Raw genomic sequence first — 15,246 nt, forward strand, 5'->3', positions numbered from 1 at the left:
TGCGATTTCGTCGTCCGACGTTATCAGTCAAATCCCAAACAAAAATTTGACAGGCCGTCCGATAAAATCGCATGCGAAAAAGCGTTGCCACCGCCCTCATTCCCTTTCGCGCATTTTCTCATGCCTTCTTTTTCCCTCCAACGGCAAATTTGTCAAGCAGCGTTTCGAGCTACCCGTCCCTGACTCCGCCTCATACCCCTCGCCTGAGCGCGCTGTCCAAGGTTTGGATGTGTTGGTGCGTCAGACGGCCAATCGCTGTCAGCCGTCGTACGTGCTTTTTCTGCATAGCCATAGCGCTATCTCTTTCACGCGTATGGTCAATGCTCGCGAGCTGTTGTGGCGCTCAAAAAAACCGTTAACAAACTTTGCGGCGATGTATTTGATTTTTCACAAATCAAACCAAAAAAGCGCAATGAGTTCAATCGCTGCAATGTACAAATGACTAAGGAATCGCTAGCTCACGTTGGAGGGTTTGCTGTGCAACGCCCAGAACCCTAATTCCAAGTAGCGCACGCAAGACAAGTGTCCATGGCCGTGCATAGGAAAGCTTAAACCAAATTACATAAAGCATAAGTTTATGTGACACTATGATTTTCCTTTCATGTGTTAGATTACACAGAGAAGCTGTGCCATCTGCGCAAGGGTGTGAGTGTGTGTGTGTACACAACTGTCGCCAAATGTGCGTTCTTCCGGAATGTCCCCAAGCGCCACAGATTAAGCTTAAACGACTGGAAAATTGAATATCCATAGAAAAAAAATGAAAGCTCCACAGCTTCATTGGTTTGATCAATAGATGGCGTATTACAACTCATCATTATATTGCTATCCTTTTCTTGCAATGTGTTTCGACAAGTTTCATCTTATCATGACCTATATAGCCTTCTAACTTTCTGAGCAAAAATCTACATGAATGGTCGTGTGGTCAGATACGTGGGTATCAACACCAACGACTATAACTCAAATCTCACTTGCTTCAGTGCTGGTGATTTCCGTTGAAGTTTAGTATTTAAACAATCGCATCGCCGTTCTAGTTCTAGCGATGCATAACTTCAATGCGAAACCATACAACAGTACAGAGGAAATGAGAAAGTTCTTCTCCAAGCGATGAAGCTCAACTGGTTGGGGTATCCCACCAACAGAGAGCGCCACCAGCTTTTTTGCTATTTTTAGAATGCATGAGTCGTTTGCCGTATGCTAAACGAAGTCTTTCTATATTCCGTTTAGGTAGAGAACTTGAGTCGTTTAGAAGCCGTTTAGTGGTCGTTTAGTGGATTTGTGGCACTTGGGTCATGATCGATCGGTCAAAGAAATGAAAGTGTTAATGACAGTGGCGGATTAGGGGAATCGGGGGACCTAGGTGGAAAGACGAGTTGAGGCCCATGTAAATGGTAACTGATGACTGGGAGGAGGGGGTACTGCTTAACAGCTGTTGGGAGATTGAACAGTATACTTAAATAGCCAGCGGTGATGGGGGGGGGGAGGTGGATGGGGACGGCTCCGTTGGCTCCGTCGGCTTCGGACGGCACCGACGGCTCCAATGTCTCCAACGGCTCCGGACGGCTCCGACGGCTCCGGACGGCTCCAGCTGCCGACTAGCGGCTCCGACGGCTCCAACGGCTCCGACTGCTCCGGACGGCTCCGACGGCTTCAACGATTCCGGACAGCTACAACGGCTCCAACGGCTCCGACGGCTCCGGACGGCTACGACGGTTCCAGCTGCCGACTAGCTTTGCGTACGAATGATTTCTTCCGTCGCTTTGCACATGGGGCGTAGTTTTGGCTGAAGTCTAGCGTATTTTTTTGCGTATTTTTTGACGCAAAACGACGCAAAAAACTACGCAGAAAACTGTTCGAATTTGCAGAGCGGGACAATACAAACAAAGCTTGACGAACTTTTTTAGCGCATGGCCACGGGGGTGAAAAAATGTTGAAAAAATTTTCAACTTTGTGAAAATTGCTTGTAAACTGCAAAAAAGAGCTTTTCTCGTGGCCGCACCAAAAACATACACAAGAGCGACAAAAAGCTCCAACATCTGAATATCATCGATATTTTGTTTAAGAAGCACGAAATAGGTACATAAATCAATTATAATGATGCATTTTAGCATTAATATCATAGCAATGGGTCACAACTGCGCCAAATAGCTGTTTGTTTACGCTTTTTCGCCAACGTCAAATTTTGTCACTTTTTGTCAACTTTTGTCAACTTTATTTCCTGGCAGCTCCAGGATACAAAATTTTGACAAAAGCTCAAAAAAGTGACAAAAGCTCACATTTTGAAAAATTTGTCAGCATTTTGTCACTCCCATGGCCTTTCGCTTTTTGATATAAGAAATGGAGGAGCCATATACGTGACCATGTACAGTATGTCTCTCGTTATCAACGTTAAAATTATCGTTATCAAGTGTTGCGGGCGCTAGCAGCGCCGCACGACATTGGTACTCTGGGTTGTCGTGACCGTGCGACAACTGTCAGACGTTTCGGTGTCAGCGATCGGGAGGCTGCGATCGTGCGCGAAAGCCGATCGTGCTTCTCTTCGGGGTTCAGCAGCGAGGGAACACAGACGTGCCGCGGACAGTTATTTTTAGCGTGTTAGCTTTAAGCAGTTTTTGTAATACATGTTTTGTAAAGTTTAAACGTTGTGTCCGGAGTTTTAATCGGCCTCCGTCCCATATCACCCCAACACCGGACGTAACATCAAGTTATTACATGGATAAGAATAAAAAACAATTCTTCCGAGTGTTGAAAAATGGAACTGGTATAGATAAAATTTGAAAATTGAAATTTGTGTGTTATATTGGCCAGAATAAAATAAGGTAACATAGTACGTCGTTATGCTGTATCGCTGAAAAATGTCATATTCTCTTAAGAAACTCTATTTGATTTTTAAAGGCGTTAAAAACTGTTAATAATCAAATAGAGTTTCTTAAGGCTACTTGGGAAGACTTGGGTAAGTCCTTAGTGCCACAAATCCACTAAACGACCACTAAACGGCTTCTAAACGACTCAAGTTCTCTACCTAAACGGAATATAGAAAGACTTCGTTTAGCAGACGGCAAACGACTCATGCATTCTAAAAATAGCAAAAAAGCTGGTGGCGCTCTCTGTTGGTGGGATATTCCAACCAGTTGAGCTTCATCGCTTGGAGGAGAGCTTTCTCATTTCCTCTGTACTGTTGTATGGTTTCGCATTGAAGTTATGCATCGCTAGAACTAGAACGGCGATACGATTGTTTAAATACTAAACTCCAACCGAAACCACCAGTACTGAAGCAAGTGAGATTTGAGTAATGGTCGTTGGTGTTGATACCCATGTATCTGACCACACGACCATTCATATAGATTTTTGCTCGGAACGTTAGAAGGCTATATAGGTCATGATAAGATGAAACTTGCCGAAACACATTGCAAGAAAAGGATAGCAATATAATAATCAGTTTTAATACGCCATCTATTGATCAAACCAATGAAGCTTTGTAGCTTTTTTTTTTCTATGGATATTCAATTTTCCAGTCGTTTAAGCTTAATCTGTGGCGCTTGGGGTGACACTGGTCACATACCCGAGTGACGTTTGTTCTAAATGTTAAACCATGATTGGCTCGAATCGTGCTCGAAAAAACAAAAATTGTGTGTGTGTGTGCGTGATAAACCGTGTTGAAAGCGCCAAATTTACGTTTTTAAGTGTGTATGACCTTCTTCCATGCGATGATGGAATATTTGGCTTTAATATTTGGCGAAAACAGAAGACACATAGACATAGTGCGGCGTTATTTTGTAAAAAAAAATCGGTGTTTTTTTTTAATAAAATGTTAATACGACCGAGGATTAGACATGTCAATGCGAGGACTAGAAACGTAGTTTCCTCGCGTAATTTTCGCGATAAATTATGCGAGCCCGCGAACTGCTCGAATTTGTTTAGCTGGTACTTTCTAAACATTGCGGGGTTTTCAAACAGTTTTTCCCGCTTGAAATTGCTTGCAATTATAAGTCAATTCCATCGCTTTCACATACAATATATTTTTAATTTTGTAATTCTTCCACAAGAGCACATAAACAATTTTTGTTTATTTGTAATGTAATTTGAATTGCTTGCAAAAAGTAATTTGAATTGCTTGCACTAAAGTTAGCTATATTTCATGTTATTGGAACCTTTTTGTTGAGTTCCATAATTATTACATAAAATCGGTAGTTTTTTTTCGCGTCTGCATAAATTATGTTGTTTTTGTTTGTAATTACAGGCGGTCCCCGAGATACACGGTACCTCTTATACGCGGATTCGGAGATACGCGGTTTTCAAAATTTGACAGTTCTTTGAGCAAATTGTACTGATTTGACACATCCATTGTGAAATACCAAATAATTTCCGTATTGATCGAATGTAAAATACCATTTGAAAAGGTTTAAAATTGTTCAATTCATTAGAAACATATCAAATAATTAATTTGGTGGCTAAAACCACCCCCTACTTGCAAAATTGCACGAAAATTAGTGATATTTTGGGTGGAAATCACGAGATTCGACTTACGCGGAAATTCGAGATACGCGGTATTTTGCGGCCGTTTTCGGTCCTCAATAACCGTGTATCTCGGGGACCGCCTGTACACCGCAAAAAAAAATTGTTGATTTGCACTAAAAAGATCAGATATTTAGCTATCAATAAATTGCACTGTTAAAACTGTTCGCAAGGTGCTATAATTATAATTGCAAAACTTTTGTGCGAAAAAGCTATTTGCTCCTACAAGAAGCTTTAATGCGATGGTGCTGTGATTAAGGAGTTGGATGGAGTGCGAGGCCTTATGCGAGATCACAGCCTGCTCTAATTGGTTTAGGGCGGTGGCAACGCTTTTTCGCATGCGATTTTATCGGACGGCCTTTCAAATTTTTATATGAGATTTGACAGATAACGTCGGACGACGAAATCGCACGTTCGACGTTATCTGTCAAATCCCATATAAATCTCGTCCGCGAAAATCGCAACCGATGAGCGTTGCTACCGCCCTTAGGCCCGTGTCTGTGCTCCATCGCATGCGATTTTATCGCACGTGCTGTCATACGCTTTTTCGTATAATATTGCGATTATTTGAATGATTTTAATAATATAACAATTATGAAAAATTAAGTTGAGATTGTTCCTACAAAACACCACACATTTAGTTTGACAGATAAAATCGGATGCGGCGTCCGACGAAATTAAAATTTTTTGATTCCGTCGTACGACGAAATCGCACGTCCGACGTTATCTGTCAAATCCCATATAACATTTTGACATGCCTTCCGATAAAATCGCATCCGATGAAGCACAGACACGGACCTTAGGTCTTAGAAGAATGTTTAACGGGCATTACGAGGCCTCATGCGAGCCTGCAGGCTCTTCGAATTTGTTTAGCGGGATATGAATTTGCTCTGAATAACTTCACCTTGTCATATTCATACACCTTGAGCGGGATTATCTAGAATATGTGTTGATCTAGCTGGCAGCACGGTCATTTCGCATTACCTTGATAAATTGTACATTTTGCCATTTGTTCGACGCTAGAAGTTGCATTTAACTAAGTGATTGAAGTGGGTGCAAAAGTAAAGCAAAAGGACTTGTTTTAGTAAACGTATCCCGTTTTGTTGATTGAGAAAGACACAAAAGCTGTTTTCTGATAAACTGTCTTTTTGCATATCATGGTGCGTTTTTGAGTGAGAATTGCGGAGCGACGGTTTTTTTGGTGAAGTGGTAAGAATTAGGAAATCACAACAGGTAAATTTTCTACAAACTGTTTGGTCAATTACGTTTTTAGTTTTTAATCATGCTGAAAGTATATCAATATCGCTACAGTTACTCAGTGCATGTAAAATAGATGTTGGATCATTGTTTGTTCCATTAATGTAAGTAAAAGACTAGAGTGTACTTTGTTTCGTATACAGCATGTAACGCAAAATGCAAGATGCGGTTTATGAAATCTGACAATGCCTCAAGGAAAATATCGAATGGAAATGAATTCGTTTGTTGATGTAAATTTGAATATCGTTGAAACAAGTAAAGAAAAATGCCTCTTCTTCTGCAATTGTATTATTTAACCATTGATTTATTTGTTAAAACCATCAACTGAAACAAAATAACTGAAACTCAGAGGTGCGTTCGCGAAAACGTGTGGCATTCGTCTTAAGCTGTCTTATCAATACATTAACCGCGTCGCTTCATTAGTATATCAAGTTATCATATTTATGTCCGATATTACGATACAATTCGTGGTGAAAAATGTTCTGCAAACCATCCTTCGAAGGTACCTTGTGATGGTGTCATAATGGCACTGTCAATTTGTATGTGATATGTTTAATGCATTACCGCATTGTACTTTCCCAACTATCACCAGCACTCAGAGATCCCTTGAATAAGCGCTTGAATAAGAACCCACCGGTCACCAGCACTCAGAGATCCGCTGAGATTGAAGCTGACTTTGAAGCTGAGTTGGCGAAATCCCAGATAGCAAAGCCGAAGGCCTTTGTATGGGACCCACCGGTCACCAGCACTCAGAGATCCGCTGAGATTGAAGCTGGCTTTGAAGCTGAGTTGGCGAAATTATTCAACCGATCCGTCGGGTCCCGAAGCCGAAGCAAACCCGAAGCCGAAGCAAAACCCGAACGGGGGTCTGCACGAACCTTCGTTTAATTAGCCCCCTCCCCCTTTTTTGCCAGGATTTCTTTCCGAAATGATACAGTGCACACCATTAAACTATCGTAAATCGATTTATTGAATATCGAACCAACAATACAAAAAAACACAACACTTGCACAATAATCACTGCATTTAATTATAAATCAACGCACATAATTAAAAAAAACACTTTTTACACTCGCACAGTGAAAAAAAAAACAAATTCAGCACAGCACTTTCTGCTCCTCATCGCTGTTGCTCCTGGTTTTTCTCGCTGCACTGTACGGGCCACTGCTCCAACACTACGACACAGCCACAGGTTTTTGTTGTCTCCGTTCGCCGTGAAACACACATGAAATGGAAGAAAAATGATATTAATTAGAAGGGGGGATGTTGGTTGATAATTTTAATCACTTTTACTTACCTCAAATTAAACAAAACTCCATTTTTTACGGGGTTTATCCGTTGACTACCAAGCGCTGAAACAACACACAAGCACCAACCTCACTGGACTGAAAGTAAAGCCTACTGCGTGAATATGTGTATGCGCTTCTGCCAAGTCAACCGCGCCGTACTGCGTGTGTAGCCAAGTGCGTGTGTGTGTGTATTTGCACCACTGGACACAGAACACAAACCTCACCGCACAGCAGAGCGTGTGTCGCCAAGTGTATGCATGTGTGTATTTGCACCACTGAATTCTGAACGTCCGCCGCACCGCACCACACAGCGTGTATCCCCAAGTGCCTGGCTGTGTGTTGTATCACCGTGGTGTGGCCAAATGTGTGCATGTGTGTACTTGCTCCACTGAAAGCCGGTATCGCACCAGATTTCGGGTGTCGCCTTGTGCGTGTGTGTGTTATTGTCACAGCACACTCGTTCGTCATTTTTTTTTCGTTTTTTCGGTTGAGCCACTCGATTTCGTTCTTCGCTGATTTTGGCAGCGCACGAGGGGGTTTCGGCTTCAACTTCCAACAACAACAACCACACGAGGGAGCTCGTGGATACTCACGAAGGGAAAATCACTCAAATTAGAGCGAGAGACAGATAGAAAAAACGAAAGGTCAATATAAAATCTTCGGCTTTTGACTGTTGGGGAGCCATCGCGCTCATCAAGGCTCACTTTTTCGCGCGCCTAAAGCAAAATGTGCGCGAAGGCGAAAAACCCCGAAAGCGCTTCGTGTGGCCCTCTCTCGTGTTTCTAGTTTTACGGGGCGAGTACCGGCTTCGAACGACGAAATCCGTTCGAGGCTCATGAGCGCAAAACTTCGCGGATTTCTCCCCATACAAACGGGAACGTTCGACCCCGGCAGGTAGAACTCATTCTTTGAGTTATTTGAGTGACGCTGTCGAAATACAGGCTGGTATTATTGAATCCGATCGTAGCAGGAACGTACGGCGCTCACATGAAATTCTAGGGATGGCTACACATTTCTTGAGCCCGGTCATACAACGCCGCGGTGAATAACTGTAGCAACCATCTAGTACTTTAGGAAAATGAGTGTCGGGACGTACGCCGCCGCTACGAACGGATTCAATAATACCAGCCACGGACCCGTCCGGCAAAATGAGTGTATTTTTTGAGTGATTTGAGTACCGTCCCCCGTTAGCAGTTACTCTTGAAGGAATGAGTTACACCCTCGCGCGAGCCCTCCCCCTCCCCACCCGTAACGCAAGGTGCGCTCTGCAGTTCTCAATGTGTTGTGTTCTTTCCAATCATGCTACCAACACATCCAAAGATATTTGTTTCTTTCGTTTCTCGTTTTCTTTCATGCATTGCCACGATCGCAAATATGCACTTATTCTAACAACAAACACAAACACGGTCATTTGTGGTTACATTAAACACTTTATTGAAACATAAATTACACTTTCACAACACATTTAGAATTCTTCATACTCACGAATGGCGTCATACTGTAAAATACCGGGTCGAGCCAAGCTGCGGGAAACTTGTCGACAATCTGCGTTGCCTCTGTTCAGCAAATTCTTACTTGTCGATCCACGCACTGCATGTGCGTCTGTGCACACTGTTTATTCACTGCACGCTTTACCAAAACACACCGGCGCACGAGACTTTGAACGAAATGCGCACCAACGCACATACACTGCGCGCGGGACTTTGAACGAAACGCGCACAACCATCTCCGGCAAAGCGTCGCGATGTACTGGTGGTTTTGTACGCGTAGGAGTGGGGGGGGGGACATACAGAGCGATGGTTCGATGCTGTAGTGTAAGCGAGACAACACGATGTGACGAGCAGATCCAAGTTGGTGAGCTCGCTGAAAGAAGACACACACATTCACAGACCGCTCGTCAAAGCACGGTATTTGTATTGGTGTTAGTGAAGCGCGCGTGTAAAACAGAATGTGAACTCTCATCGCAGCGCGTTTCTCCGTGCTTCCTCAAGCTTCCTCATACCCCTCGGCCTGAATCACTCAAAATTTGGGGTCTCATTGTTGGCGTGGTCCTTACAGGCTCTCAATGGTACGTTATTTTAAAACTGAGCGCCAAGTGAGCGTCTTCTGACAACCGCGGCGAACGGATCTCGTCGTTGTCGGATGTCATCACTCTCTCCCAGTTTTTCGGATTGAAATGAGAATTTACTCTCTTGATTTGGCTGCAGCAGTCTAGCTGCTTCACACTCTTTATTCTCTTCTTTTTGCAGTTCCCACAAGAGGATTCACACATCCCGACAGACAAAGAGAACGAAATTTTCTGGCGAGGGGTAGGTAAAAACACGCGGTGGGGGTCCTCTTTTCGACCGAACCCCTTCCCCCTGTTTCTACATGCCCCTCGCCTGTAAATTTCGCTCTCTTTGACTGTCGGGTAGTCCGTTGTTTTGGGCTGAGAATAAAAAATGGCGGATGGAGCGCTACCACGGGGAGAATGCGCTCTCTTGTTTGCCTTTAAAATACACGAGGCGCTCTCGCTGTGAAGAACGCTCGCTCGCGCTGTTTCATCATACCCCTTCCTTCCCGTTTCTTTCGGCTTGCGCAGCGCTGAACTGGTACCCCCTCCCACTTGATTCCTGCGAATTGCGCTGCGCTGGACTGACACCCCCTCCCGCTCGATTCTTTCGTAGCGCGCTGTACGCTTTGCTTCACACGGACTTGGTGCACCCGAATCAAAACAAAAACTTGAACACATCAAACTCGGTTTATATTTTATCACTTTTATTGAAAATAAAAGCACATTTAAATAAAATACATAGCTTCACACAATCTAGCTTCAAACCACACACATTCATGATATAAAAAAAAATCGTCGTATTTCAAATAGCCGTCTAACTGCGTGGATCCCGTTGTTGATGTTCAATACAGCAAAAAAACATTGAAAAAAAACAGCGCAAATCACACATTTAAGATAAATAGTGAAAGAAAAGCGCAGCTTCATTGCAATGTGCACAACACTTCAACACTTCAACTTAGCGAAACTTTGATCGCCCGGGACTTAGGCTAACACGCGCGCGGCCTTTCACGGCGAACGCTTGAGCTGAACTGACGATTTCGTGTGGTGGCAAGAAAGGGAGCGCACAGAGGAACACTCGCTGCACTAGTGCGAGCGAGACACCGATACCCGCATGCCGCTGCGAGAAAACCAAACTGAGCGTGCAGGCTGAAAGTGAACGCACACATTCACACATGTGTAATTGTGTGAGTGCAAAAACTGTGTAGAAACCAAAACACGCTCGAGCCTCCGCGTAAATCCGCGTATTTCCAACCGTCTCCCCATGCTTCTACATGCCCCTCGCCTGAAAGTCGCACACTTTTTCATTCTCATTGCTAGTAGGGATGTGTTCTCACATACTTACATATACACACACGGTGGTTGGAAACCTGGCGCGGCTGTTTCCAATTATGTCCTTTCTTCTTCCCTCTTCACACCGCGCTGGAGCCCGTGGTGGTGCGCGTGTTCAGCCTGCTTGGTTCAGGGAAGATGTCATCAGATTTGGTGCGCCTCAACCGCGGTGTTGTATGAAGGCTGTTGATGAAAATACACAATTAATAGACACATTTGGTTAAAAAGATTACACTTGATTTAAAGATGTGACAAACTTACCTTTGTGCTCGAGGATCAATTGAACCTTGAACGCCTGTGCACACACACAGTGTCGCAATTTGAAGAGGTTTGGAGAACAGCTAGCGGTAACAGCACACATCTGAAACTTGTACCCAAACGTCCAAAACGCGATGAATGGGTAAAACTATGTACCTGAGATGGGGCCCTATCTGAGTACCCAAACTGGTACCCAAAGGCAGACAATTTTGGACTTATTTTTTGAGAGAGAGCTAAAAGCTGATTCCTCCCCTCTTCTCCACTTCTCTCTAGAATTCCATTTGTATGAGTTCTAGGAGAAGGGGAAAGGGAAGGAGATCAGAAGTAAGTGAATTAAAGTTGAAGAGGGAGGGGAGGGACACATTCACCAGTCACCGCCAATATCGAAAATTTGACATTGGCCGGTGGTGTTTGGTTCATCAGCGTTCCGTGTGGACCACGGATGCTTAATGGAAATGCTCTGTATATTTCCGTACAGTATCTCATTGCGGCGGAACCTTACAAATGTTATTGCGCGGTCGAATCAGGAATCGCGCATCGTATCGATGGAAGAAGGGAGTACGAACGAGGGGGGAGAAGAGGAAGCACAGAGAAAAACGCTACACATTCACTCATACATTCTTACAGCAGCAGGCAATTCGCGAGAACTTGAAATCGGGAGAGTATATTTTAACGCTCGCGAATGAGTGCAAGCAGGTGCGGTATAGAAGATAGAGCAAGACAGCCCAGTTTTTGTTCAAGCTAGGTCCAAAATGTTTCCTTGGGTAAAGTGCAATGTTTTAATTAGAATAAATGTCACATAGCACTAGACACTTAGATAAGGACACTTATCGAAACAATTGCCACACGAAGAGAATTCTCCTGCACACTTCGTGTGTTTGATTCTACCCATCCCTGTTAAACACAAGTCATTTTCTTCCATCGCACTCATCTGGGTGTTTGCTCTTTTCCATCCAAGCCAAAGAGCGACTTCAGTGTGCTCTGAACCGTGGACATGAGAGTGTGTGTTTGTGTGCTGCGTGAACTATTTTTCCTGCGTAAAACACTTTCCCGTACTGCACCATCCGCGGTGTTCTTTTTGCTTTATCGGAGGACGAATTTTTATTATCTAATTGTTTCGGTAAGTGTCCTTTTCTAAGTGTCTAGTGCTATGTGACATTTATTCTAATTAAAACATTGCACTTTACAAGTTTCAGATGTGTGCTGCTATCGCTAGCTGTTCTCCAAACCTCTTCAAATTGCGACACTGTGTGCACAGGAGTTCAAGGTTCAATTGATCCTCGAGCAGAAAGGTAAGTTTGTCACATCTTTAAATCAAGTGTAAATTTTGGTGTAAAGAAGGCAGTTTTTGGTCATGAGGAAGTTGAAACTGGGAGAAAAAAGCTTCGGTGGCTACTTCCCAAGTAGCAGAGCCGAAGTTTTTCAGAGATTTTTCTGTGTGCCAAAGCGAGATGCCCTGTCTTCTCTCTCTAGATTTTGGACAGCAAACCGCTGCGCGTGTAGAGGTGTGTGCGTGTGACGAACAACGATGGATGAAAAACGCGAGGAGCGGGGTCCGAAGTCTTTCGTTGGTCACACACACATGCATCTACCGTTGGATTGCGCTACATCGAGTCTACCCATCTCTCTCGATCTACCATGATTTTTTCTGCTATCGCACTCATCTGGGAGTTAGGCATCCTCAGTCTGCCCAGAACTTTCGTTGTGGAAGGATGTGCGGGAGTGATGTGCGATTTCTTGTGTCCCCTACTTTCCTTGTTTACGTTTTGCGCAGTGTTGCTTCTTCTTCCATTGTGGAATGATTTATCCTAGCAAATTGTTGAGGTAAGTTTGTTGATCTCATATGTGCTTCAATGTACTAATTTAACTAATGCTTATCGTCTTCAAAGTTACAGGTGCATGCGCCATTCATCAACGCCTACCTGTTGGCATCATCAACAATCTTTATAGTAGGTGACGGAAAGAAATTGTTTTCCAGTTTTAAAATATTAAGGTAAGTGTTGCTCTCATCATATACGTAAAACTATCCAAAGTAATACGTACTACATGCATTAATTATTGGTTCATTTTTATTGACAGCGTTCAGCACAACTCAGCCACAAAACAACGCACTGGATTGCGCTAAGAACCTGTCGAAACGCGCGCAGCCCCCGGGAGCGGTAGGAGAAAGGAAGAACGAGAGGAGAAAAAACTAAAGCCAGCGCGCAGCTCTGATGGTACCCCGTACGCGGTAAGAAGAAAAAAGATCGAGAGGAGGAAGAACGGTAAATTTGGAAGGGGGAGACCGTTCTGCCGTCTCCACAGTGTGAGTATGCCAAAGCACGTGTTGGAAGGGAAAGAAAAAGTGTGGAATAAACCGCATGCGAATGTGTGCATACAGCAAAAGTAAACATGTGTGCCTCATCATTTCTATAAGCAATCCGAAAAGGGGGTGGAGCAAACAGATTGGTATGCGTGAGATGGAGAAGAAATCGGAGCGTTATAGTATGTGTGAACGCGATCGTTCGGGTGGAAGGTGTCTATGTGTGCGTGAAACCATATTTACACTTCTACTGCAAGTGGGTACGTAAGTGGGGCCATATGTGTTCGACACGATCCCATACAAAACTTCGGCTTTTGCGGACTGGGTTGGGATCCCAACAGTCAAAAGCCGAAGATTTTATATTGACCTTTCACTTTTTCTATCTGTCTCTCGCTCTAATTTGAGCGATTTTCCCCTGATGAGTGTCCCCGAGCCTCCTCGTGCGGTTGTTGTTGTTGGAAGTTGAAACCGAAACCCCTTCGTGCGCTGCCAAAATCAGCGAAGAACGAAATCGAGTGGCTCAAGCGAAAAAACGAAAAAAAAATGACGAACGAGTGTGCTGTGACAATAACACACACACGCACAAGGCGACACCCGAAATCTGGTGCGATACCGGCTTTCTGTGGAGCAAGTACACACATGCACACATTTGGCCACACCAGCGCTCTGTTCTAGTGCAGGTAGTTTTCTGCAGTCCACGGTGATACTATACACAGCCACGCACTTGGCGATACACGCTGTGTGGTGCGGTACGGCGGACGTTCAGAATTCAGTGGTGCAAATACACACATGCATATACTTGGCGACACACGCTCTGCTGTGCGGTGAGATTTGTGTTCTGTGTCCAGTGGTGCAAATATACACACACACGCACTTGGCTACACACGCAGTACGGCGCGGTTGGCTTGGCAGAAGCGCATACACACATTCACGCAGTAGGCTTCACTTTCAGTCCAGTGAGGTTGGTGCTTGTGTGGTGTTTCAGCGCTTGGCGGATAAACCCCGTAAAAAATGGAGTTTTGTTTAATTTGAGGTAAGTAAAAGTGATTAAAATTATCAACCAACATCCCCCCTTCTAATTAATATCATTTTTTTCCATTTCATGTGTGTTTGACGGCGAACGGAGACAACAAAAACCTGTGGCTGTGTCGTAGTGTTGGAGCAGTGGCCCGTACAGTGCAGCGAGAAAAACCAGGAGCAACAGCGATGAGGAGCAGAAAGTACTGTGCTGAATTTGTTTTTTTTTACTGTGCGAGTGTAAAAAGTGTTTTTTTTTTTAAATTATGTGCGTTGATTTAGAATTAAGTGCAGTGATTGTTGTGCAAGTGTTGTGTTTTTTTGTATTCTAAGTTGGTTCGATATTCAATAAATCGAATTACGATAATATAATGGTGTGCACTGTATCATTTCGGAAAGAAATCCTGGCAAAAAAGGGGGAGGGGACTAATTAAACGAAGGGTCGTGCAGACCCCCGTTCGGGCTTTGCTTCGGCTTCGGGTTTGCTTCGCCCAACAGTCAAAAGCCGAAGATTTTATATTGACCTTTCGTTTTTTCTATCTGTCTCTCGCTCTAATTTGAGTGATTTTCCATTCGTGAGTATCCACGAGCTCCCTCGTGTGGTTGTTGTTGTTGGAAGTTGAAACCGAAACCCCCTTCGTGCGCTGCCAAAATCAGCGAAGAACGAAATCGAGTGGCTCAAGCGAAAAAACGAAAAAAAAAATGACGAACGAGTGTGCTGTGACAATAACACACACACGCACAAGGCGACACCCGAAATCTGGTGCGATACCGGCTTTCAGTGGAGCAAGTACACACATGCACACATTTGGGCACACCAGCGCTCTGTTCTAGTGCAGGTAGTTTTCTGCAGTCCACGGTGATACTACACACAGCCACGCACTTGGCGATACACGCTGTGTGGTGGACGTTCAGAATTCAGTGGTGTAAATAGGGGAAAGCGGGGCAAAATGGGCATGTTAAGCAGTTTACTGAATATTCCTTTGAATATTCCACAAAACACAATTTTTCTTTCATTAATGTATGCCTCATCCATTTATCTATGGATTAAAATTGCCACATAGAATAAAAACAACTTGAAAACATGAAAATAATGTAAAATAAAAGTTGATGTTTTACGAGAAGCTATTTTGACACGCGGGGTAAAATGGGCATAGCCCTGGGGCAAAATGGGCATATGTAAACAAACTGTGAAACGTCAAAACACTGGGGCAATTTGGGCCACAACA

At 43.9% G+C, this 15,246-nt stretch overlaps 1 long non-coding RNA gene across 2 annotated transcripts; it reads left to right on the plus strand.

Annotated features, from left to right (window-relative positions):
- The first annotated feature begins 12,084 nt into the window (after positions 1-12,084).
- Positions 12,085-13,088, plus strand: LOC120952958 (uncharacterized). 2 transcript variants are annotated; one of them, XR_007451878.1, is made up of 3 exons: positions 12,085-12,522; positions 12,594-12,691; positions 12,778-13,088. It is a non-coding gene; the product is annotated as an uncharacterized LOC120952958 (long non-coding RNA). The 2 variants fall into 2 exon arrangements; XR_007451877.1 differs by having other exon boundaries at positions 12,086-12,522; positions 12,588-12,691.
- The last annotated feature ends 2,158 nt before the right edge of the window (positions 13,089-15,246 follow it).

This window comes from Anopheles coluzzii, chromosome 2 (genome assembly GCF_943734685.1).
Source record: "Anopheles coluzzii chromosome 2, AcolN3, whole genome shotgun sequence".
Classification (NCBI taxonomy): Eukaryota; Metazoa; Arthropoda; class Insecta; order Diptera; family Culicidae; genus Anopheles; species Anopheles coluzzii.